This window comes from Podarcis melisellensis, assembly GCF_964234715.1.
Source record: "Podarcis melisellensis genome assembly, chromosome: 9".
Classification (NCBI taxonomy): Eukaryota; Metazoa; Chordata; class Lepidosauria; order Squamata; family Lacertidae; genus Podarcis; species Podarcis melisellensis.
The window spans coordinates 78,414,127-78,440,478 of record NC_138541.1 but is presented as its reverse complement, the minus strand read 5'-3'; the positions used below and the strand labels follow the sequence as shown (position 1 = coordinate 78,440,478).

The window sequence follows — 26,352 nt, the reverse complement described above, 5'->3', positions numbered from 1 at the left end:
TTTCCAGCTGGGCCGGCTGGCAGGTTCACCACATGCCTTCCATCTCTGGACCACTTCATGGATTCCTGAGTAAGAGGGTGCACAATGTGTAAATATCTGCACACAAGGCATATTATGCTATGTTTGGAGCAGCTGTGCTCATCTCCATTGCAGCATGTGCAAGAGCCAGCCAGTTCATAGAATCATAGAGTCATAGAATCATAGAGTCATAGAATCATAGAATCATAGAATCATAGAGTTGGAAGAGACCACAAGGGCCATCGAGTCCAACCCCCTGCCAAGCAGGAAACACCATCAGAGCACTCCTGACATATGGTTGTCAAGCCTCTGCTTAAAGACCTCCAAAGAAGGAGACTCCACCACACTCCTTGGCAGCAAATTCCACTGTCCAACAGCTCTTACTGTCAGGAAGTTCTTCCTAATGTTTAGGTGGAATCTTCTTTCTTGTAGTTTGGATCCATTGCTCCGTGTCCGCTTCTCTGGAGCAGCAGAAAACAACCTTTCTCCCTCCTCTATGTGACATCCTTTTATATATTTGAACATGGCTATCATATCACCCCTTAACCTCCTCTTCTCCAGGCTAAACATGCCCAGCTCCCTTAGCCGTTCCTCATAAGGCATCGTTTCCAGGCCTCTGACCATTTTGGTTGACCTCCTCTGGACACGTTCCAGTTTGTCAGTGTCCTTCTTGAACTGTGGTGCCCAGAACTGGACACAGTACTCCAGGTGAGGTCTGACCAGAGCAGAATACAGTGGCACTATTACTTCCCTTGATCTAGATGCTATACTCCTATTGATGCAGCCCAGAATTGCATTGGCTTTTTTAGCTGCCGCGTCACACTGTTGGCTCATGTCAAGTTTGTGGTCAACCAAGACTCCTAGATCCTTTTCACATGTACAGTACTGCTCTCAAGCCAGGTGTCACCCATCTTGCATTTGTGCCTCTCAGGCCAGAATCAGATATAAAAAGCAATGTGTAAAACTATTCTCAACCAGGCAAAGTTTCCATCCAAAGCAGGAAGGTGGGTGGAAAGATAGCAGCGATGGGGAAAGCAGAGACTTCCATATGTTGTTGGACTCCAGATCCCATTATCTCTGATCATTGACCATGCTGACTGGGAATGATGGAGGTTGGAGTCCAGCAACATCTGGAGGTCATGGATTCCTCATTGGCTTCATTTTTAGGGAACAAAATTTCTGGGGTTTTTTGTGGAGAGAGGATTGGAGGAGAGATTTTTGAAGGTGACGAAATAGGAGCAAAGGGGCAGCCAAAGTGTGGACTTCAATTCAGTGGTGGTGACAGCAGTTTTCCTAGCAGGCTGACAGACCCCCCCCCAAAAAAAAATATCCTCATGGAGCAATGCTTTAGTCATTCCCAGGTTGCATTCTTGGAAGAAACTGTGCCCCCCCTTCATCCCTGAAGCACCACAGCCAGTGGGAGGAGTGACACCACCCTATGGAAAAACACACAGAGAGATTTGATCTGGGGCAGTTGGGTGGGGGCTGTTTTGAGAATCATTTCAGCTCTTCCACCCTCCCCTCATTTTCTTAAAGCTCAGAGCCAGCCTTTTCTATTCTGTTTAATAACAGTGTTAAATGGCTGAGTTTCATCACCCCACTTCTTTTTTCATCCTCAAATTTGCAGCTTCTTGCCCTCTCGCATATTGGGGCAAACATTCTTGTGGGTCAAGATACAGTATACCAATACTGATTTCCACAATGTGAAATCCCACAGACTTGAACAACGCTGGAAGGATGGATTTTTCTTCTCAGCCAGATCTGCCCCAGACTTCTCTCCACCAAATGGCGGCACAACGGCTCCCCCTAGTGGCAGAGGGGTAGCACTTGCTCTGGAGTAGCTCCACCCCTTCTGCCTCTCCCAGCGCTGGCTTTCCCCTTATAGCCAAGTGGGCTCCACCCATTTGTTCCACTTTTTGCCCTTTGGTTGCCATGGAGACATTCCAGTCCTTCCCTCACAGGGGGAAACAAAGTTCCAAACATTTAATTCTGCAGCCCACCTGGGAGCCTTTTATACTCCCCACTCAGCATTTGACATGCAGTAATTTTCCCCCTCTCTGCTTTCAAGATTATCCTAAAATTCTTGTCCTCTTTCTTTCACTCTCTAAATCTCAGCAGTTGGGCCTCAAAAGAAATAAGCACAAGAAATATGGATACATGCTTCTAATGATAATTTGACGCTGTCTCCACAAGCTTGCATCAAGAGACACTGAAAAGAAGCTGGAGGGAAGCCAAAAGACTCTGGTGCATTGACCTCTCAAGGGAGGAAGGGAAGGCAGGTGGGGCGTCCCAATAAGACCTGTGTCTGCCCTACTGGAAGCCCATAACCTGACCAGAGCAATCAGTTGTAGCCGACTGGGCACTTGATGCCCCCCATATCTTTGAAGAACGTAAGAAGTATCCTGCAGAACCAGATCTAGACCAGCATTCTGCTCTCACAGTGGCCAAACAGAATGCCCCCAAGCAGGACATGAAGATAACATCTCTCTCCCTATCCCTCCCGTGGTTCTCAGCAACTGGGATTCAAAGGTGGAGTGCCTCAAGTCATGGAGATAGCTCTCGTGGCTGGTAGGCATGGAGAGCATCCTCCTCCAGAGAGGCCATCTCTGCCTCTGGGGGGAGAAAATTCTGTAGTCTAACTATGCACTGTCATGAATCTTGCAAAATTCAGCTTCATTGGATGGCCCTGAACTCTAATATTATATAATTTTTATTAGTTTTCAGTTACAATCCAATAAAAGCCTTATTATAACAATACCAATTTATTATACAATTATTAATACCAATTGTTCAAATACAGAATTATATAATTTAGGTAAGGTGGCCCTCCGCATGCTAAAATTGATGGCTTAATTATTTGCTTTATTTCTGCCTTCCAAAATCTTATTAATTTCCATAACATTCTGCTCATAATAACAATCCCTTATGCAGCAACTGCAATATTAATAACTTCTATTTGTGTTGACACATTAAATGATTTATAAAACTACAAGTGAGGCACTCAATTTATATCCTTGTTCTTCCTGTCTGTGGCAGTTATTCTGTCCATGGTGTTCCTTCCTGTCCTTGTAACATGTCATGTCTTTCTCTCCCCGGTTGTTGCTGTTATCCATCATGCTTTGGGAAAAGCTGATATCCCGTTGTTGTTTCAGAAATTTCTCCATTGCTCCGTCCCATGCTTCGTTGTTTTGCAATAAATAACCTGTTTTCACCATTTTTCCTCTCAGCCTTGGAAGAAGAGTGGTCTGTCGAACTGCAGATGACTCAATAATGAACCTTATCAGTTCCTTGGCAAGTTCACAGACTCTTTTCATCCTTCCATCCAATTAAATGAAATTAAATTCCAAGTCCTCTTAGGGTTATTCTGTTCACTCCGTAAATTATAAAGGATGGGGAAGAGTCAGCTCTAAGTTTCCATCGTAAACCTTTTGCAAAATAGAGCTTCCCTTCCTTTCCCCTTTTTTTTACACACGCAGTTCCATTTAATGTTATATTCCATATCTATAATCCAATTTCTTCCATCTTCGCTTGTACAAATATAATTTGAACTAAACATTCAGAGGAGGGTTGCCAAATCATAAATGTAGAGGGGGAAACTTTAATGAAAGAAACCATAGGCTCCCTTCTCCTTCCACCCATCCTTTGCACCAAATGAAGTCTTATTTCAAGTTCAAACCTTAAATTTTTTGCAGTTGGCTTACTTCTGCAGTTGTTAACAGGAGAACCACTGCTTCTTAATGGTGACATAGGAAGGTTATCGGCAAGCGAAGAGCTTTTGCACTCAGCACCTCCTGCATTCCATGCCGGAGTGAGAACCAGGCACTGAGACGAACTGCGAGTGAAGCCCATTCCCCCCCTGTTCCTGTGGTGGACTTGCAAGGATAATTACCCTCAATTATCCTTGTTTTACCTTCGCCAACGGTCTCTCACGGTTGCGGGAGCTGCCTTCATTAAGGCAGATCGGAACCGGAAGCCTGAACTCTAATATTATGAGAAAGGGAGACAGAACTTATCCCAGTCCATTTTCTTCAACCCTGCATAATTTTATACACTTCTATCCTGCCCCCTCATTTGTTTTCTAAATTAAAAAGGCCTGCATGTGGTAGTCTTGTGGGAAACCCACATGCAGACCTGAGTGCAACAGCCCTCTCCCCATGTGTGTTCCCCAGCAAGGGGATTTTTCTTCCCATCATATTTCACTGATGTAAAATGCAAGTCTCTTGGACTCCCCAAGAATCCAAGTGATTCTCTGAGGTTCCCTGGAGATGAAGGGGAAACAGGACAGAGAGAACTGCCCAGAAGCCACCTTGCTTTCCTGACATACTTCCTTTTACCACCCCTCATTCCTTCCCAACTTTGTTTTGGCAGCGTACAAGCCCAACAGTGATAGCAAAAGAGAAAAAAAGTTGTGCATCTTCCCTCTGAACAAAGATGAGGGTGGGGTTAAAAAACCCAGAAATTATAGTGTCAGTTTCAGAAAAGAAATATCTCCCCTGTGTCTCGCTCATCATCAGAGCTGTTCGCATTAGAGGGAGCGGCTTTCAAAGCCCATGATCAGACGAGAACCTGGGAAATGGCACAGGACAGAGATGTTGGGAGGCGGGAGGAATGCTTTGGCCAGTCTGCCAGAAGAGTGCAGGGCAACACAAAGGGGTCAGCTGGCAGTGATGAGTGCTCAGGAAGAAGTTCTAACCCACATATAAGTGGCAACCTGGACAGGCGTCATAGAGCCAACCACATGCTACCCAACAACCTTGCAGTTGAAAGCAAGTCCTTCTTCCCACAGTGCAGTGTTAAACTATGGAACTCACTCGCCCGGGAAGTAGTGAGGGCCATTACCCTAGATTGCTTCAGAAGAAGATTCGCCAAACTCATGGAGGAGAGGCCTACTGGTGTCCCCTAGGCAGGGTGGCTCTCCTCTGTCTCCACAGTTGGAGGCTGCAATGCTTCTGAATCCCAGTTGCTGTAAACTCCAGGAGGGGAGATGGCTCTTGTGCTCAGGTCCTGCTGGAGGGCTTCCCATAGCGGCATCAGGTTGGACACTGTGAGAACAGGATGCTGGACTAGAAGGGCTATTGGCCTGAGCTCGCAGGCTCCTCTGGCATTCCTACAAGAGGCAAGGAGGACACATTTAGCCCCCATACCTGAGGTTCCTCATCCCTGGTGTAAACCTACCTCACAATCAGAGCTTTGTTTTCAGGATAAAATGAGTAATCCTCATGTCTGTCATTCATCGTTCCTCAGAGGAGTAGTAGAGGATACAAATAAGAGAGAGAGAGAGAGAGAGAGAGAGAGAGAGAGAGAGAGAGAGAGAGAGAGAGGAAGTAGCCCTAAGCCACCCTCTTAGACACTGTTGATTTTTCACTAGATGCCTTTGCATTGTCTCTGTTCTCTTGGGACTTGAACTCCCCTTATACATTGCTGGGGACATAAATCTCAATCCTGTTATATTCCTATGCAACATAACCCGCAGCATGTTAAACTAATATTTCTTTGAGTTGAAAGAAAGCAGCACTTTCCTGCACACAAACAGCATCTATATCTGCAGCCCTTTGGCAAATCAGCTTCAAATTGAGCTCTCATGAGAACCTCTCTGTAAAAGATGGTGGCTCCAGTGTGTTCATTAAGTTTCCTGGACGACTCGGCTGTGATAGGGCTTGATCACATCAACAGTTCTGAAATTCCATTTTGGTTCTTTTTCAAGGGATTGTTTTCATTTGACTGTCCATTTTGCCCGGCTTCTTCTGCATACATCAAAGTCTGCCACTGCTATTCTCTCATTTTCACCAAGCTTTCTGGAACATTCTAAGAGGTCTAAGAAATGGCCAACAGGGAGGTCCTTTGCAGATTGGAGGGGTGGAATAAACCAGAGAGTGCTGAATTAGAGTCTGCATCATCCCAGGCCATTGCCCATGCTTGCTAACACTGAAAGACATTTGAGTTCAGCAACATCTGAAGGCCCAAAGAGGTCCCATCCCTGGTCAAGAATTGCACAGCAGTGGTGAGGAATGCAATTTTGGTTTAGGACTGGGATGGGGAACTTGTGGTCCTTCAGACACTGCAAGGCTGCAACATCTCTGACCCTGAACCAGCACACCTGGGGGTTGTGCGAACTTGACATCACCAGGAGAAGCACCTTTGCCCTGATGCATTCCTTTGACGACCCCCAGGGTGCCTTCCACAAAGGCGTTCCAGCCATCTCAAAGGGACATGCCAAAATGCCTTGGCAGGCCTTGCGGCCTCAGTCTTCTGGGGGGTGGTGGCAGGAAGCCAGCTGTCCATGGAGGCGCAGGTCAATTCTGTGTCCAGGGCAGCTGTTTATCAGCTCCATCTGGTATGCAGGCCGAGACCCTACTTGCCCACGGACTGTGTCACCAGAGTGGTGCATGCTCTAGTTATCTCCCGCTTGGACTACTGCAATGCGCTCTACGTGGGGCTCCCTTTGAAGGTGACCCGGAAACTACAACTAATCCAGAATGCGGCAGCTAGACTGGTGACTGGGAGCAGCCGCTGAGACCATATAACACCAGTGTTGAAAGACCTACATTGGCTCCCAGTACGTTCCTGAGCACAGTATACCTGAAGGAGCGTCTCCACCCCCATCGTTCTGCCCAGACACTGAGGTCTAGCGCTGAGGGCCTTTTGGCAGTTCCCTCACTGCAAGAAGCCAAGTTACAGGGAACCAGGCAGAAGACCTTCTTGGTAGTGGCACCCACCCTGTGGAACGCCCTCCCACCAGATGTCAAAAAGAAGAACAACTACTAGACTTTTAGAAGATATCTGAAGGCAGCCCTGTTTAGGGAAGCTTTTAATGTTTAACAAACTACTGTATTTTAATACTTTGTTGGAAGCCGCCCAGAGTGGCTGGGGAAACCCAGCCAGATGGGTGGGGTATAAATAATAAATTATTATTATTATTATTATTATTATTATTATTATTATTATTATTATTGGCGGAAGGTGGGAGTGAGCCTGGGAAAGTGGGAGGTGGCAGCAGGGGCGGTGCAGTAGGGGCGGGTCACCCCAGGTATCACCTCTAAGGGGGGTGACAAAATGCCGGGCGGCATTCACCGTGGGGCCGAGCCACACATCTCTCCTGGGAGAGACGCGGTGGCTTGGACGCATGCAGGCTGAGCCACACATCTCTCCTGGGAGAGACGCGGTGGCTTGGGCGCATGCAGGCTCCACACTGCCCAAACGGTCCGCCCTTTGCCTCCCCCTCAGCTGTGGGGCGGCTGAGTGTGAGGAGGCAGGCATACTCCTTGGAGGCCCCACAGAGCGTTCTGCCCCGGTTGGCCCCACCCCCAAGCGCTGGGCACGTGTGCCACCCCAGGCACCCGATCGGCTTGCTCCGCCGCTGGATGGCAGTGGCAAGACAAGTCAGCCTGGGCGCACTTTGGGGGGGGCTGGTGTCCTGGGTTTGAGCCAGTGAATGTTGGCGCATATGCCGTCGTCAGGCTATCCCTGTCCATGAATGTTGTTTAGCTTTCTCCAAGATAAAAGCTTTTGCCCTGCTGGCAAAATGGCAGCAAGCCTTCTAGATAGAGATAAATCTTCCCCATCTTCTGACTCAGAAAACAGCGAGTCCTTGAAATGCTGGCTGCTTCCTTAAACATGTCCTGGCATTCACTCACCTCTTTTCCCCTCTAATAAGACAGTTTTGTTCTTCCCATCACATAAGAATGCACACTGGGCATAATTGATGGACAGGCCTTTGCTTCTGAAAGCTATCAACGTTGCAACTGTGAAATCACACGTCCAAATATGTTTATCTTCTCAGCTTTTCTAGGCCGTGTGCTTCTCGGACACAGAGTTGTTATTTTTTGTATGCTTCAAGGGGGAAGAAGAAGGCACTTGCTTCTTAAAAGTCAGGGTAGAAAAGGAGAAGATAAAGGCAGAGGCACAGTCCTGGTGCTGCCTTGGAATCCCAAACAAAAACTAGGGCTGGAACCTGGCAGATGTATTAATAAAATGTTAAGCAACAGTGCTTATTCCCACTGGAAGGGAATAGCCATTTCTTTGGAGGGCTTCATGTTCTTCCTGGAGGTGATATGGGTCTGGTAATCCTTCTCACCAATGTGTCTCCCCTGCCTAGGGAAGCAAGCCTTATCTCAGAAACACAGGCCTGGATTAACAATCACGCCCAATAATCTCTAGCAATGGGGCCAAACTCTGTCTCAGCAAGCTGCCATATTTGCCCAGTGAAAGCACTTAAGAAGCTCACCCATCTTAAGCAAAATGCCTGACCTGATTTCGCAACCATTATTTCTTTACTAATGTATTCCTACAGGTAGCTTGTCCCATCCAGAAGCCCACCAGAGATCATGCACAATCTCTAATCATCAACTATTTAATGCAGTATATGGCTGAAATGATATTTGAGAAGCTCTCTAGCCCATGCTGAAGGCAGTTTGGGATAACGTGGGGATGCTGTTTCTGGACTTCATAACTGCTGATGGAAGAGAACATTGGAAGCTTCTCTAATCAGGGCAATGTGTGAATAAACCTTAGAGGATGTTCACACATTACATTCAAGAAGTGTGCGATCTGTGTTCCTGTGTGCCTGTGTACACAAATAGTTGAGCTGCATACCTGTGAAAGTATTGTGCATACTTGTGTACATAGTGCAGAGTGTACTCTCTTTCATAAAAATACCTCTGAACGTGCAGGTGCAATTTGCAGCTGTGTTCAGTGTAATGTGTGAACAAGCCCATTATACTGGACATGAGCTACAACCTTCCTCCCATTGCAATGTTCACTGCCTATGAAGTGCACATAGCACTGGATAATAGAACAATGGCAAAAGGTTCTGGGGTCTCACTGCTGTCTCAGGTAACCCTTTGTCTGAAGAGCCTGTGAAAGAACAACCCCATGTACAGGGAAGTCCTTGTTGTGTGTCAGATGGAAATGCTTGCTGGCTCTGGTGTTGTCCTTCCCTCCCATTCCCTGTCGTTTTGTTAATCTGTCAGGCTGTCTTGCTGCAGAGACAGCCAAGGGATGGTGTGATAGATGTGCAATGGAGACAGAGCACTTCTGTTGCACTCCGGATGCGTGGCTGATTGATGGGGAGAAAGCACACGGGCATCGCTTTATTTCCAGCTGCAATAAGGGGTCCATGCCACACACCCAAATGGAGAGAAGGTCAAATCAGTGATGCAAGGCAAGTTTATGGATTTCCAAATTTCCCAAGATACTTCAGTGGCAAATGCTTTTCCATTTGGGTATGTGTGTCTGCATGCTGATACAGAATTTGAATGCAATAGACGTTTCTCCATCTCCTTCCAATTTTACTCCCAAGTAAATTAATGATTTCACCTAGCTGCAAAGTTGCAAAATACTTCTAAGTCTTCGTGAATGAAAACAGAAGCTGGTACTCTCCACGTTTGCTCAGTCATCCTTTCAAGAAACCCATTAGGCACTCTTCATTTCCTCTTATTTTCAGGACTTGTTTTCAGTAATTGGCATCCAGCATGGGGCCCTCTCCCGATCAGCTCAGAACCACAACTAGTTGAGACTTCCTTCTTGACTGAGGACCCAGGGCCCTAGCAAGGGGGTGGGAAGGTGGGTCCCTGCCACAGGTGCAGGCAATTGGGGAGCACAAAATCAGCTTTAAAATATGTCCATAAATACTGAATATTGCCTCATAAGAAATGGTTTTAAATAGAGGGTGAATTGAATGGGGGGGGTTGGAGGAGAGGCGGAAAGAAGAGCTCATTTGTCCATGGCTGGGGGGCACAATCTGGACGGTTCTGCCAGGGGCACAAGATCACCTAGCTATGACTCTGTGAGATCCCATCACTAGCCCCAGTATGGCAGGAGTGGGGAATTTCAGTCTTGGGGACTGAACGTGGCCCTCCAGGGCTCTCTACCTGGCTCTCGGGAACCTCTCTCGCCAGCCCACCCCCCTCATGGGTCCTGCTTTGCATCCCTTTTGAATGCTCTAGACCGGCTGCAATTCTGATAAGGCCTCTTGGGAAGAAGAGTATAGAGGGTTGCATAGCGGGTGTGCATTGAAAGGCTGCCTAATGCACAAAGGGGGGATTTATTGCATTCATTTTTCTGCCCATTTCTGCCTCTGCTCTGGCCACCCACGTCTGAAATGTGGCTCCTGGAAGGTTTCCCAGAAGGGAACGTGGCCCTCCTGCTCCTGACATATAAGAACCAAGGAGAGATAGCGGAGCCTCACCATCGTCTGGGAAAATGTCTAATGCAGGGAGTTGGTAAAGCTGGGTAACCCGATACATCTGACCAGTCCCATTTCCCCAAGCTGCCGCAATTGACTCTGCAACCCTTGGAGCAGAGACAGCCATGAGCCAGAGCTGATGTTCTGACGAGGCATGTTAGTGGGCCTCTGACATTACAAGCCTTTCCTTCTCTGAGCTCTGCTTAGCTGGAGGAAGCACAAACAGAGGCAGAGCAAGGCGGGTGCGTGGGTGCTGTCTGCCCAGGGTGTCATCCCTGACGGGGGTGACATTGCCACCCCGCCCCCTGGGATGCTTGGTATGGGTGGTGCAACCCCCATCTTGTACTTGCACTTTTTACTAGGGATGCACATGACCTCCCCAATCTGAACTAAGATTTCAGGGCTGACCCAACCTGGATATGGGCCCTGAATCAATTCAGGGGTCAGCCCTAATGTTTAGTTAGGCTTTAAAAGCCTGATTAAACATGTAGTTTGGAGTGAGAGGAGAAGGATAGGCTGTCTCTCAAAACCCTATTAAAACATAGGCTTGGGGAGGGGCAGGAGAGGAGAAACAGCATCTCATTATCCTACCCACCCAAAATTACTGCGGACAGCAGAAATGAACCTTCCACTCACCAGCTGTTGAGCAGAGAGTTCCAACCTGCTGGGTGCTTTTTCACTGCGATGGGACTTGACATCTTTCTGCAGGGCCTGCAAGACAGAGCTGTTCCACCAGGTCTTTGGTCAAGGCACAGCCTGACTCCCTCCTTTGGCAATCTTCACAGAACTCTAGCTCAATGGTTGCCATCAATTTGATTTGAATTAATTTTATAATGAATGATTTTAGAATGTTGTACTATTTTATTGTTGTTAGCCGCCCTGAGCCCGGCTTCGGCTGGGGAGGGCGGGATATAAATATTTTATTATTATTATTATTATTATTATTATTATTATTATTATTATTATTACTGCTACTACTATTATGTTCCCTGCAGGTGATCTGGGCCCAGATTGACCCAAATCGGCCTGATTCTGTACAGCATGTGGGTTTTGGCTCAACCCAGTGCACAGCCCTACTTTTTACATTTCCCCCCCACTCCTATCCAATGCATTCTCGAGTGAAATATGCATTTGGAGAAATGTAAAGTATTGCACTTGGGCAAAAAAAATGAGAGGCACAAAGACAAGATGGGTGACACCTGGCTTGAGAGCAGTACATGTGAAAAGGATCTAGGAGTCTTGGTTGACCACAAGCTTGACATGAGCCAACAGTGTGACGCGGCAGCTAAAAAAGCCAATGCAATTCTGGGCTGCATCAATAGGAGTATAGCATCTAGATCAAGGGAAGTAATAGTGCCACTGTATTCTGCTCTGGTCAGACCTCACCTGGAGTACTGTGTCCAGTTCTGGGCACCACAGTTCAAGAAGGACACTGACAAACTGGAACGTGTCCAGAGGAGGGCAACCAAAATGGTCAAAGGCCTGGAAACGATGCCTTATGAGGAACGGCTAAGGGAGCTGGGCATGTTTAGCCTGGAGAAGAGGAGGTTAAGGGGTGATATGATAGCCATGTTCAAATATATAAAAGGATGTCACATAGAGGAGGGAGAAAGGTTGTTTTCTGCTGCTCCAGAGAAGCGGACACGGAGCAATGGATCCAAACTACAAGAAAGAAGATTCCACCTAAACATTAGGAAGAACTTCCTGACAGTAAGAGCTGTTGGACAGTGGAATTTGCTGCCAAGGAGTGTGGTGGAGTCTCCTTCTTTGGAGGTCTTTAAGCAGAGGCTTGACAACCATATGTCAGGAGTGCTCTGATGGTGTTTCCTGCTTGGCAGGGGGTTGGACTCGATGGCCCTTGTGGTCTCTTCCAACTCTATGATTCTATGATTCTATGTTTGCAGCTTTCATGTCCAATCTTTGTTCACACTTCTTACACACTGAAAATGCGCTGTTAAATCCAGAGAAGTGTACCATCTGACTGGGAGTTGTGCTCCAACCTAAAAGCAAGTTCAGGAGCATCAAATCTGGTGGTCCGCTGCACAAATACAACCAAACAAATTCTTTTCTCATCCCAAATCAAACGTCTTTGGTGATTGGCTGTTGCTAGAACAACATCTCCTTCTGCAGAGCACCTTGCCTTTCGCTGGAGTTCCACCTTCTTGGCCAGACAGCTCCCGTCCTTCCTCAGCAGCTTTGTCCTGGATCTGCTCCTCTCCTGACCTCACCAATAAGATGTGGAATCCAAGCACCCCAGTGCCGGGGGACAGGGTACGAACGAGGCAGCCTGTCTTCCTCTTTCGGACCTATGCGAAACCTTCACGTTGATGCACACCTGTGCTTCCTTCAGCTGCCAAACCTTGGAGAGATACTTTGGGTCCTGGGGAATGCAATGCAGTTGAACTCACAACTTATACACATTTAACTTGCACAATCACAGCTTTATGCACTTGGCTGGAAAAAAGCAGGGCAGGAGAGGGACAGAAACTTTCTTTTTTAATATATATATTAATTAAAGTTTTAGAAGTACAAAAAGAGAAATGAAAAAAAACATCCTTTTAAACAAGAAAAAATAAAATACAGAAAGGAAAAAAGAAAAATCAATAAGCAAAAAGAAGAATCAAAAAGAAAGAAAAAGGAAAAGGAAACAGTACAACAAATCTTCCCATTACTTTCCTTTCATTAGCTTATTTCCCTGACCTCCTCACACCTCCCTTTCTTGTATTCTAAGTCAATTATCCATTTCAGCAAATACTTTCCCTCTTTTCAAATTTTTGTCCTGAGAATTTTTCTTGATACTAATATAAGTTTACTTTCCTTCCTTTCACCAATTAACAGTCTATTTTTCTTAAATCTTTGTTACGTTTCTGCTAGAGTCACATAAATTCATTCCAACATCATTCTAACATTCATTGATCTTACAATACTTTTGTAAATATTCTTTAAATTTCCTCCAATCTTCTTCTACCGACTCTTCTCCCTGGTCTCGGATTCTGCCAGTCATTTCCGCCAGTTCCATGTAGTCCATCAACTTCATCTGCCATTCTTCCCGGGTGGGTAAATCTTGTGTCTTCCAATACTTTGCGATGAGTATTCTTGCTGCTGTTGTAGCATACATAAAGAAAGTTCTGTCCTTCTTTGGCACCAATTGGCCGATCATGCCCAGGAGAAAGGCCTCTGGTTTCTTCGGAAAGGTATATTTAAATACCTTTTTCATTTCATTATAGATCATCTCCCAGAAAACCTTAATCCTTGGGCATGTCCACCAAAGGTGAAATAATGTACCTTCAGTCTCTTTACATTTCCAACATTTATTATCAGGCAAATGATAAATTTTCGCAAGCTTGACTGGTGTCATGTACCACCTGTATATCATTTTCATTATATTCTCTCTTAAGGCATTACATGCCGTGAACTTCATACCTGTGGTCCATAACTGTTCCCAGTCAGCCATCATAATGTTATGCCCAACATCCTGTGCCCATTTAATCATAGCAGATTTCACCATTTCATCCTGAGTATTCCATTTCAACAGCAAGTTATACATTCTTGACAAATTCTTAGTTTTGGGATCTAACAGTTCTGTTTCCAATTTTGATTTTTCCACCTAGAAGCCAATTTTTTTGTCCAAATTATATGCTTCCATTATCTGATAATAATGAAGCCAATCTCACACTCTATTTTTTAATTTTTCAAAACTCTGCAATTTTAATCTGTCTCCCTCTTGTTCCAAAATTTCCCAATATTTCGGCCATTTGGCCTCCATATTGAGCTTTTTCTGAGCCTTCGCTTCCATTGGTGATAGCCACCTTGGAGTTTTATTCTCAAGCAGATCTTTATATCTTATCCAAACATTAAACAGTGCTTTTCTGACAATATGGTTTTTAAACGCTTTATGTGCTTTGACCTTATCATACCACAAATATGCATGCCACCCAAGAGAGGACAAAGGGATTGTCTCTTTATGGGATAGTTTCCAGGTGTATGTTACTTTTCTAAGCTAAGTCTGCCTTCTGCTTGGGAACACTGCAGGCCAAGGATGACACCCGGGGAGCCTGCACTCCCTGCACCTCCCTTCCTACGCCCCTACGAGAGCCCCAGATCACAGTGGGTGGACCAATCCAACCTGGGTTGGTCCAGGGCTGCCTCAGCCCCATTGAATTTGTGATCTGAGATTCAGCCAGATCTAGTGTGCAGCCTTGAAAGACAGCCTCCTCAGCTTTCTGCACTTCAGAAAAAGCCCAGGCGAGGACATTGTGGACTTTTCAGGAAATGCCTGTACTGGGGAAGGTTGCAGGCCAATGGAAAGGAATGAAGAAAAAGACGCCCTCAAGAATCCTCAGCAAACCCCTTGCATCTTGCCAAATTTTACACTTCCCTTTGATAATTTTTGAACACAGTTGATGGAGAACGGTTTGCAGGAGCCAGGAGAGATAACAAAGCATTGGGGGGGGGGGATACACTAGTTATTTCAGGGAGCACCTATCTGCTGCGGACATTAAAAAAAATGGAAAGCAGCCTCAAAGCAGTGTGCCTGGGAACAACGGTGTATGTCTGGGGAGGGGGGGGTTAATCCCTTGGCTCTACTGCGAGAGACCAGCTCCATTAGGTGCATCCTGCGGGGAACCATGCCAGCTGTTCCTCTGTTTAGAAATTGGTCCCTGAGTTTGGATTTGGATTTTCCTCTTCCCTCCCTTTCCTTTATCCCTTGCGTATCGTGTCTTTTTAGGTTGTAAGCCCACTGGTAAGGACTGCCTTCTTTTGCCCGCATGTAAGCCACTCTGGGAGCCATTTTGGTTGAAGAACAGGGCACAAAATGTGCCAAGCAAATAAATAAATAAATAAATAAATAATGTGTTGCTGACCACCATTTTCTTCTTCAAACCCGCAGCTTCTGCTCCTGGGCAACCTTTCCCCTCCATACCTGTGGGAGCAGCACAGGGCTGTATTGCAGTGGTTATGGCACAGGCTGTGCATGGAAAGGCCCCCAGATTCAACCCCAGAATCTCCATGTAGAGCAAGGAGAGGAGACGTTCTGCCCTGGAACCTGGGCAGCTACTGCCCATCACTGCAGCAAAGAGTCCTTGGTGGACCAAAGGTCTCCCTCCCTCCCGGGCAGCTCCCTGTGATCCTCACCCACCTGCTGCAACACTTTGGTGCCTCGAGGCACCCTGAATAATTCACTGCAAGATTGCTTCCTGAAGGAGGACAGCACCCTTAGACTTCTTTAACTTGCCTTTTTCAGTTCACACTTTAAAAATACTTTGGCAGACCCCCTATAGATTTCCTAATGTCCTTGAAGACAAGCATAGCAGATGTTCTGGGCTCCATAGGGAGTGCGTGGACTTCTAAGAGCTTCAAAATCCCATGGCAAATAAGCCCAAATTAACCATGCAGTCTCTCCCCCCACCACTCCACACGCACACACTCAAAGGCACCAGTTCAGCTGAATAAAATAAATGCACCCAGAGTTAATAGACCAGGCAGTTTTAAAATATGATGGAGGACAGAGAGGGAGGGAGGATGAATTATTTTACTAGTGCCTTGTGCAGATTCATTCATTCATTCACTTTTTAAAATAGTTTTTCCCATCTTCTGAAGATCTCTAAGAAGAAGCCACTTTATATTTGGAGTTGTCAGGCCTTTTTCTTCTCCCCATCGGGTTCAAGATTGTAATCAAAGCGTCAGATGGGTATGCCAAAATGGCAAAAATGGCCACAAAAATCAGAAACCAAGAAGACAGAAATTTTCACAAGCAATAGGGAAAAATTGTAAGTTATCTAAGAGAAGACTGTGAACAACTAAAAACTTTGGCAGGATTATAGCAACACTTGTAATGTATGAAAAACTGAGGTAAAAATTGATTTTTAAGATAAATGGAGAAACTATAAGATGCAGTAGAAAAAGTTTGACAATGGAAACCATGAAGGGACGGAGGGAAGTCTAAGGGTTCAGGGAATCCTATATGTTTATGATTATGATTAATGTTTAAATTCAAATGTATATTGTAAAACTGAATAAAAGTTTTAAAAACAAAACAAAACCATAAGATGGGGACAAGTGGAACGGGCTGATTCTAGCTCAAAGTTGTTCCAATTGACAAGCTAGATTCTGGACCAACCATTTGCATTTCCCCCTTAGGCACCTTCTGCTGCAGTGCCAGGCTTAGCTACTTGGCGGAAAGTACTGCGGAAATCAGTGTGGTTTGCTTAGGACTGGGTGACTTGGGTTTGTGGAGTCCAGCAGAAACAGTGAGAGGCACTTTCCAGGAAAGTGTGAGAACCCAGGGGCTCTGCTGGGTCACACCAAAGATCTGCCCAGTCCAGAGCCCTGTTCTTTCAGTATCTGAATCAACACCTCTCCAAAGCCCACAAGCAAGACCTTGTGATTCCAGCCAAGTGGTAAAGGTAAAGGTACCCCTGCCCGAACGGGCCAGTATTGACAGACTCAAGGGTTGTGCGCTCATCTCACTCTAGAGGCCGGGAGCCAGCACTGTCCGCAGACACTTCCGGGTCACATGGCCAGCGTGACAAGCTGCATCTGGCGAGCCAGCGCAGCACATGGAAACGCCAAGTGGTATTCAGAGGCAAATGGCTAGAATCATAGAATTGTAGTGTTGGAGGGGATCCCAAGAGTCATCTAGTCCACCCCCCTGCAATCCAGGAATCAGCTGAAGAATCCCTGACCACCCAAGCTCTGCTGAAAAAACTCCAGGGAAGGAGAGACTTTGGGGGAGGAGGCGTTCAGGATGCACAGCCTCAGATTGCTCCCTCTTCTGCATCAAGCGGAAGCCAAATATCTCTCAAATACACAGACACACAAGAATGAGGCAGGTGCCTTGCTGCTGTATTATTTTTTTATATCGGTTTAAACCTGTTTTTATTTAAGCCAGGTTGTCTAGATATATAATCTGGATATATAATTCTAGGTGATGACCTAGAATGATTTTAAGTTTTACTGATGTTTTATGTGTTTCAATGACAATTATTTTTACAGTGTTTAGTTGTCCTGTCATACATCAGAATGAACAGAAAGGTTGGTGCTTGTCCTCTTAATAAATAAAAATACAGTAAAGCTAAAAAGTAGCTAGGGTTTGTGGCCCTCAATTAAAGTTGCAACGGCCTCCCTTGATACTCAGAGAGAGCCTTCGAAAGTATTTTCTGTGATCTCAGCTTCTTGCTTCTGATGAAATTTTGATTTGTACTATGATATTCTATGAATGGGGAAAGAGGAGGAGGGTTGGGAGAACCCTTACTCTGGAAACCATCTGCTCTCTGTGTTTGTGTGCACTGTTTGATCAATAGATGAATCAATGCATCTGTTAGAGACAAAGGTGGGAAGAGGCTGAGAGAGAGGAGGGCATTCGAGGATGGCAGCAGCAGGACTGCGGAAGCCGTGGCCTCCGATGTCCCTGGGCTGCATCTTCCACCAGCCCCAACCAGCAACCTGGGGAGGGCTGCACCCCTAGATTACAGAAAGGGGGGTTGTATCTGGCACCCACTATTTCCTACAGATGCTTGACCAATCTGATCTTTGCAAATCCCTGTGTCAACTGACCACCTGGACTAAGGGGCAGATCAAAAGTCAGTTCTCCATCACACTTTACACTTCTCAAGCATTCTGATGTAGTTCTCACCTCTGAAAAGAAGAGGGCATCATTTATAATAAATAACCAGGGGCTACCGCCTCTGCTCATGTTGCTGGCCAGCTTCACCAATCCTTTTGCTCTCTCCCTCGCTCGCTCCCTCCTCCCGCTTTTGCAATGGTGCTGTTTCTGTGTCCTCTTACTGACGACCATGTCAACACCAGTGTGACACCTTTTCTCTTGCAAAAACATTATATAGTAAGATAATAATAATTTTTATGAATTACTTCCTCTGAAACATCTCAAAGCAATTTTACAATGCAATAAAAGCATATAAAATGATTTAGTATATAAACAAACACACACAGTATACAACATATTTAAAAATAATTTCAAATCTAATACAGATACTGACTCAGATAAACGCCTCCACTTGGAAGTCTTGTTGGAAGAGGAAATTCTTCAACAGACATGAAAAGACAATAGAAATGGCACTGTCTTAATAAGCAATGAGAGGGACTTTGCATGTTTAGAAATGTGTGTTTTTAAGATAGTGAATTTATAAGTGCATATTTTAAGAGAAAGCACATTTAAAAATATGTATTCTGACCCATCTTGAAATGTAATTTGTGTGCAATTTTATTTTATTTTTAAAGCAAATTAATGAAGAAATGGGATAGAACAGATTTATGGGTGACACATGTGGAACTGACACAGACCAGAAACAGACTAATGCCCCACCACTTCGTCTCCCCTTTGCTGAAGCCCTTCCATTCCTTGTGCCACTGATGGAGAAATTCAATCACCTCCAAGGAGGGAGAAATAATTGTATTTTTTTCCAGCGAGGGCGTCTGCCACTATTTTCCAGTGCAACACACCATCAACTTTCAATTGTGGGAACTCAGGCACTTAGTTCTTGTCTGATCTGCCTCAGCCTTTGCAGCATCAAGGACAGCCTTGCTCATGGTTGGGCCTGATGCTGCCTGGTCCTGAGAAGCTGACTGCTTTGAGGAACAGAGGAAGGGCAAGGGATAGTGAAATATACTCAGAGTTGAGCATGGATTTCATGCTCTTTATTCAGCTCATAGTGGTGAGGAGGGAATGGAGGTCCCCTCAAAGTATCTGCTTTATATACATTATTTACACAATGGGCTGCATGTGATTGGCTAATTCCAGAATTCTCCTGTAGGCCAATCAGGTTGTGGATTCACTTCTATCTGGAGCTGGATTGGGTGGCTCCTGCCGACCAATCATACTGCTGCATTTTGGATCCTATTGAACTCAGTACATAACAGATAGGGTTCGTAGCAAATGGCCACACTAAGTGATAGGGTGGCAATAGGAAGATGAGAAGATGGCTGAGGATGGAGGAGATTTTGTTTTTGTTAGCAGCAAAGAATGGCAGTAAATGTGCTCCCCAGCTCCAACAACATCCCTCACACGCATGTGCAATGCAGTGAACACAGTCCTGCTCTATTCTTCCTTGGTCAGACCACATCTGGAATACTGTGTCCAGTTCTGGGCACCACAATTTAAGAAGGATGTTGACAAGCAGGAACGTGTGCAGAGGAGGGCAACCAAGATGATCAAGGGTCTGGAAACCAAGCCTTATGAGGAAACAATCGAAGGAGCTGGGTATCTTTAGCCTGGAAAAGAGAAAACTGAGGAGATATCATAGTCATTTTCAAATATCTGAAGGGTTGTCACATGCAGGAGGGCCAAGCTTTTTTTCTCCTGCTCTAGAGGGCAGGACTCAAACCAATGGCTCCAGGTTATAAGAAAGGAGATTCTGGTTAAACACCAGGAAGAACTTTCTGACAGTATGAACTGTTCGACTTTGGAATGGTCTCCCTCGGAGGATGGGGGGTGGACTCTCCTTCCTTGGAGGTTTTTAAGCAGAGGTTGGATGCTCAATTGTCAGGGATGCCTTAGTTGATATTCCTGCATTGTAGAGGGTTGGGCTAGATGACCCTCAAGATCCCTTCCAACTCTACAGTTGTAGGATTCTATGAAATAAAGAAGCAACCAAGTGGCTGCCATGCCCACTTCCAGAGAAGAGGCACCCTATATATAGGGGGAGGAAAAAGTAAAAACAAAAATGAAAAAGAATAAAGACTAAACTTACATCAAAGTGTCATACACATTCACATTTCAAGATTGCTCTGAATCTCCAGACTTCACCCCATCTCATCCATAGGTCCTCTTACTTCTGTTTTCATCTGCACAACAATACTTCTCCAAAGTTTTCATTATCGTAAATTATATGTTGTTTCCATTACAAGTATATTTAAAATCCTGCTAATGTTTTAACCTGTTTACAAATGATTATGTATATATATTATAAACATTTCCCATTCTTTTTAAAATTTCTTGTCTTCTTGGTTCCTGAACTTCCCAGTTAATTTTGCCATCTCGGCAGAGTCTACCAACTTGATTTGCCATTCTTCTTTGGTCGGGGATGTCTCTTCCTTCCATCTCTGGGCTAGCAGCATCCGGGTGGCCGTTGTAGCATACGTAAATAGTTTCTTCTGATCTTTTGCATTCTCGATACCTATAATTCCTAGTAGAAAAGCCACCGTGTTGTTGTTTTTAAACAAAAGTTAATTTGAACATTTTTTTTCATTTCATTATATATCATTTCCCATAATTTTTTGATTACATCACAGTTCCACCACATGTGATAAAAGGTACCCTCTTTTTCTTTGCATTTCCAGCATGTATTGGTACTTCTTCTATACATTTTTGCTAGTTTAACTGGGGTTAAGTACCACCAATACATCATTTTCATATAGTTTTCTTTCAATGAAGAACATGCCGTAAATTTCAGATCAGTTTTCCACAGCCTCTCGCAGTCCGTCATTTGTATATTATGTCTCGCATCTTTTGAGGCACACATTATTCTTAGCCAGCGAGAAGGGAAGGCTATTCCTATTTATCTGAGGACGCAATCCTATGCAGCAGGCTTGGGGAGCCTCTGACCAAGGGGCCCAATGTGTCCCCCAGGCTTCCCTGTTGGCCCTCAGGACTCTCTCTAGGCTATGCCACCCACCTCAAGCCACACCTCTAACCAGCCTTGCCCCACGCCCTGCTTGAGTGTGTCAGCCTGGCTGAAAGATGTCCTTCAACAGGGAGAATGTCTCTTGCTTCATTGAATAGAGAGCTGGGTGCCAGTAGACCTCTGACCATAGCTGTCAAGCGTCCCTTATTTGAAGGGACAGTCCCTTATTCCAGCGCCATGTCCTGGTGCTGTCCCTTATTGATGGATGTTCCTTAAATGTCCCTTAAATGATGTCCCTTAAATTTCAAAGGAAGCAGCTCCTCTCCCTCCCTGCCGGCCAGGGAGGAGGGAGGCTCCAACTGTGTTGCTTGGCTGTGTTGCTCACCCAATAAGAAGTCTAAGAACGACTGGGGGGTGGAGCTTGCATGCCTTGTGCCGATCAAATCGGCTGCATTGCCTGGGGACTCGCCTTTGCTCAGCGCTTCCCAGTGGAGAGGTGACGGTGGTTTTCCTTGAGGTTTCGTTTGGCTGCTGGCTGGGCTTTCTGCCTTTGGCTCAGAGAGGCTCAGAAGTTGAACATACCTGTGCTGAGTGCTCGGATCGGAATTGGAAGGATACGTCATCGACGGTCCACTCACCCTTGCCGGCGAAAAGGTCTGTCTGGAGCGGGGGCACATGGTGAGGGAAAAGGAAAGGAGATCTCGTGGGAGGGGGAGCCTTTGAATTTGTTTTGGAGGCTCCTTCGATTGCCTTATGGGGGGAAAGAAAGGAGCTAGTTGACTAAAATGGTGGGTGACTGGCAAGGGGGGGAGGCTGTGTGTGTGTGGCTAGTTAATGCAAGCTGAGGAGGTTTTTGAATGTTGGACGCCATTTTGTTGGACGTGCTGCTGCAAACTTTGCAGTGCAAAGCCAGGCCGGGGAGCCAGCTTAAGTTGAGGCTGCATAGGCCTTGTGGTGCATGTGATTCAGAGTCTATTCAGTTGAACCTCTGGTTACAAAGTTGGTTGGACAGGGTTCTCGAAGCTACCAGCATGAGTTTGACCAGACTGCAGGAGGACAGGAAGACTGGAGTGCCTGGAACAGGGGAGGCTGCAGGTCCCTTATTTTGGCTGCTGATCCCTTATTTTCAAGGCTGCTGATCCCTTATTTTCAAATCTGTAAGTTGACAGCTATGCCTCTGACCTTTAGTGGCTGTGTACCAGCTATACAAAGGCAAGAGTCCCCTCCACTGCCCGGCCACTTTTACCTCTGCCTCCACTGGCCTGCAGCGCCTGGACGGCTCCCTGCAAGAGAAAGCTACCTTCACAACGCAAAGGGTTCCTCACCTTTGCCGCACACTTAGTTAGGAGTGGACCCCATTAATCCCAGTGGGTCTTACTTCTGAGCAGATGTGTAGGATTGCAGTTAATTCCTATTCAGGTTTTCTCACATGAGACAATAGTGTGATGCTGCAGCGGAAAAAGCTAATGCAATTCTAGGCTGCATGAGCAGAAGTATAATGACCAGATCAAGGGAAGAAATAGTCCCGCTCTAGTCTGCCTTGGTCAGACCCCATCTGGAGTGTTGCAGTGATGGATTTAGCGAGGTGTGGACGGTTGCCTCACACAGGGCAGACTTCCAAGGGGGTGCAAAATAAGAATAAGAATAAGAAAATCTATATGGACACCTACTCAAAGTTAGACCACAGTCAGACTGATGACTGAGTTGCAACTTAGGAAGGTGAGATTGGGTGAGGGTGCCAAATTTTCTCCTCTCTTGGGGCACCATGTTGCCAAATAAGTACTATGTCCAGTTCTGGGTGCCACAATTTAAGAAGGCTATAATTTGCCATACTGTAAAGTGGCAGCCCCCTATCCTCTTCTGTGTTTATTCTTCTTAATTTCCATTTCATTAAAAATAATAATAATAAGAGCTTTCATCCAAGAGTCAATTCAAGCCCTACGTTACTGGCAGCCAGATCCCCGTCCTTGAGTGAACTCTTAGAATACATTAATCTGACCACAGGCAAAATCCATTTGCCAGTGATTCGGAGATTGCATTATGACTAGGTAATCGGAGCTGTGTCTTTCTTGTGCCCATTAATAGTCCTATGTTGTTGAAACTGCCCCTAGGCTTTGAATTTGGTGAGCATTGTTGCTAGGAGACCAGAACAATGGAGGTGAAACTCCTTCGGGACTCACCTATCAGGAGTCACAACATCAGTGGAAGACCATCATCACCAACAAGCTGCTGGGAGCAGCTTATTGTGTCAATTTGGTGAAGTGATGCTATTTGAGTCAGACTTTGGGGCAGACATCCAGGACTCAACTAAACAGAATAAGCAAGAGGGGACCTCAAAGGCAGCAGGGCTGGTTGATCTCATTTCAGAGCAGGAGAAATAGTAAAGACTACCATCTAAAGAGCCATTTGATGGAAGTGAAGTAACATACATGACCATCTCCATAGTCCCCTGCTCCATAAGACCATTAAGCCCAGGATCTAAAGTTATCTAACTGTACCACTGCAATATTGGCCGGCAATTGATGACCCCAGAACCCAAACACTGGGGGAGCAATGAGAATGCAGTCTTGACTTCAAGTCCATTATCTTGAGGGGGGGGGGGAATGGAGCAAAATTGTAGAATGTGCTCAAGGTGGTTTATTGTGGATGCAAACTTCTCCCCTGTTACCCCCTGTGGTGACCCCAGCTCTTCTAAGATCTTATGAGATTTGCTGGAGTCAATCAGAAAACAGTGACAGAAGCATACAAGCAGCATTCTGGACTGTTCCTGGTATCTTCCCCTCCTGCTCCAGAAAATAAGAGAGGGGAACCTAGCTTATACAGGTCATTGTGAGATTGCATAACACAGAGTGGTTGTAAGGATTTCTGAGATAATGTCTGTAAAAGCTCTATGAATATACAGCATTTCTTTTTTTCCCCCCTGCCTCTTGCCTGATGTTGGGGAACTAGGGATGGCACAATCATTTGTATTTAATTTGAAGAGAAGAATTCATGGTGGAGTGACTGTGGCCTGGGTATTTTGTTTTCATTATTTTAAAAAGTATTTCTTTAATTTTTCCTTTCTCCAGTTGCTCTGCTTAGTTGCTTCATGTCAGTCAGTCTTTAGGATCCACAGCATAAACCTATGGATACTTCTTCAGAGTCAATCTAAGTTCAGTTGTACTCACTCACACACCAGAGTGCAAAGACTGGCAGACTTAGCTGTGAAACTCACCCTGTCTCTCTGGTGTGGAACTGCAAGGCACCAAGCAATGTAAAGGTGGCCGTTTTGCATATGAGGGATGCCTTGTTTTGAACTGTAGGGTGTAAGACAAATATGTTTTTTCCAGACTGCCTTTTGTGCCACATTTCAAGGCACAGCTTTTAAAGCTCCATGTCTGGGCAGGGTGGGGTTTTTTGTTTCCTGTTTGTTTTGTTTTTTGTCCTGGTGCTTTCCCCGAAAAACCTGCATTTGACTACTGAATTTGAGCAAATGGCAATTGGGTTTTCTGTGGATTGTTGTTTGCCTCAATTTAGTGGTAAAGCACAGGTTTCCCCAGGGAAAGCACCAAGATGGGGGGGGGAGGGGGCACTTGGAGCTTTAAAACACAGATCTGTGCCTGGAAAGTGTGGCACAAAAGGAAGTCTGGACAAGCCCTCTATCTATTTTAAATTTTATTTCTTTCCAGTTATCTGTTGGTGTGGCACATAGTCCCCCCCACACATTGACTAAACTGGGGGGATGGGTCCCATTGGTGGTTCAGCTCAGGTGCCAAGATGTCTTGGGCCAACCCTGCTGTCTGGGACTGATGGGAACTGGAATCTAGCAACACCTGGAGAGGCCTGGGATCCCCATCCCTGCAGTGGACGGTTGAATGCCTGGGGCCAGGGACATTCATGGAACAGGACCATCTCTTCCATCCCTTGCTTGGTGGGGCCCAGACCCTTGGCTGCTCATACTTAGCCAGAGACAGTTGGCGCAGATGGATCTTTTGTCTCATCTAAACCTTACACTCTCTCCTGCCATATCTCCTGGTTGACATCTTGTTGTCACTCAACATCCATATTTATAATCCCCCCATGTGCTCATATGGCCTCCCTAGGCTTGCTAACAGACTGACCCCTTGAGGCAAGCCAGTTGGCAGAATGTAATTTGATAATTGCAAATGATTTCAACAGTGAAGGATATCAAAAAGGCAATTGGCTTCCATTGTAATTAACCATCCTTGTGTTTGGAGTTCTGCTAGGCAATGATTAAAAAGCCCATTTGAGTGGATTTATTGTGTCTGAGAGGGCAGGACAGTGCCACAGATATGGAGGCCGGCTGGCTAATGAATTTGTATTAATTGCTAACAGGCTTTCAGAGATGGCCCTGGCTTCTGTGATGGGGGATTTATTAAAACGATAACAAGAGGGACCTCCATTAGAACCAGATATATGGTGTCTTGATGCTGTTCCACAGAGTTCTCCTTGGTACCAGCAAGATCTCTCACACAAGGTAAGTCCACTGGGAACCTCCCATGGATGTTGGTAGAATCAGGCGGCTGAGTCCTGATGTGGTGTAAAGGAATGAACCACTTTAGGGTGAAGATGGGCAGCATCATGTTTTGGAGCGGGGGTCATCCTTGGTAACCTCCTGCAGATACCAAGCTCCCTGGTACACTGCAGATGCACAAATTTCCCAAGGCCTTTCATGTTGTTCCTGGTCAGGACAGCCCTCTGCTTTTCAGCAAATATGTAACTCTGAGAACTTAAGACGGCAAGTTGTCTTCTCCACTGTTTCCATAGGAGCAAGTGGTCAGCCACCACCACTTTCCCCATCCTGCAGCCCCAGTCCACACCCCCTTCGGAAAAAGCAATGTTTTGTCATCAACTCTCAGCTATGAAGGAAGCTTGTAGGAAAGGCTTCTGTGGTGCTAATAAGAGAAGAAAAGGAGTTCAGAGTAACTACACACAATATTCCTGCATTAGGACTCTCAGCTCAGTAGACTTTGTGTATTTTCCGTTGAGGATGGAACATTTGGTAGGATCCTTAGAAGGTCCACTTTGCTCCAGTTCAGCATTAAAATGGCATCCATCCTTATATGGGTTTGCAAGACCTGACTTCCTCATTGGTAACAGTCCAACCTGAAATAATGCTTTTGTCATTTCCAGGGTTTTCCATTTGCTCAGCCATCCTTCCTTGCTTGCATTTATACCCCCCTTTGGGGGTATCCCATTTTTCCGTGTGAGGAGAAATGGGAAGTGCCACCCTGCCCCTGCCCCTGCCCCTGCTCCTGCCGACGCTGTCACTGTTGCTGCTGCCACTGCCACCACCAGCACTGCGCAATGTGCTCCATCTGCTGCCGAAGAAGTGGTGCCGCCATCTGCACCAATTTCAGGCAGGATCGCTCCAATTCAGGGTGAGATCTCACCCCAAATCTCTGCTGGGAGTCCTGCTCCATGGGCCCTTCAATAAGAGAGGTTAGGCTGATGGGTACTGGTGACAGGGCTTTTTGGGTGGTGTCCCCAGTACTTCTGGAATACGGCTCTCCATGAGGTCACATTGCTTCTTTATCCATGAGCTTTCCAAAAGACCCTCAAGACTAG

General features: G+C 45.8%; 1 protein-coding gene and 1 long non-coding RNA gene across 3 annotated transcripts in view; one reads left to right on the top strand and one right to left on the bottom strand.

The window, feature by feature from the left end:
* LOC309378033 overlaps window positions 1-21,384 on the bottom strand; it is a 99,234-nt gene extending 77,850 nt beyond the window's left edge. The window contains exon 1 of the long non-coding RNA XR_014171802.1: window positions 20,963-21,384. This is a non-coding gene — a long non-coding RNA (uncharacterized lncRNA). The remainder of the gene's footprint in view (window positions 1-20,962) is intronic.
* Window positions 1-26,352, top strand: part of LINGO1 (leucine rich repeat and Ig domain containing 1) — a 629,635-nt gene that overhangs the window by 497,520 nt on the left and 105,763 nt on the right. The window lies entirely within an intron of this gene.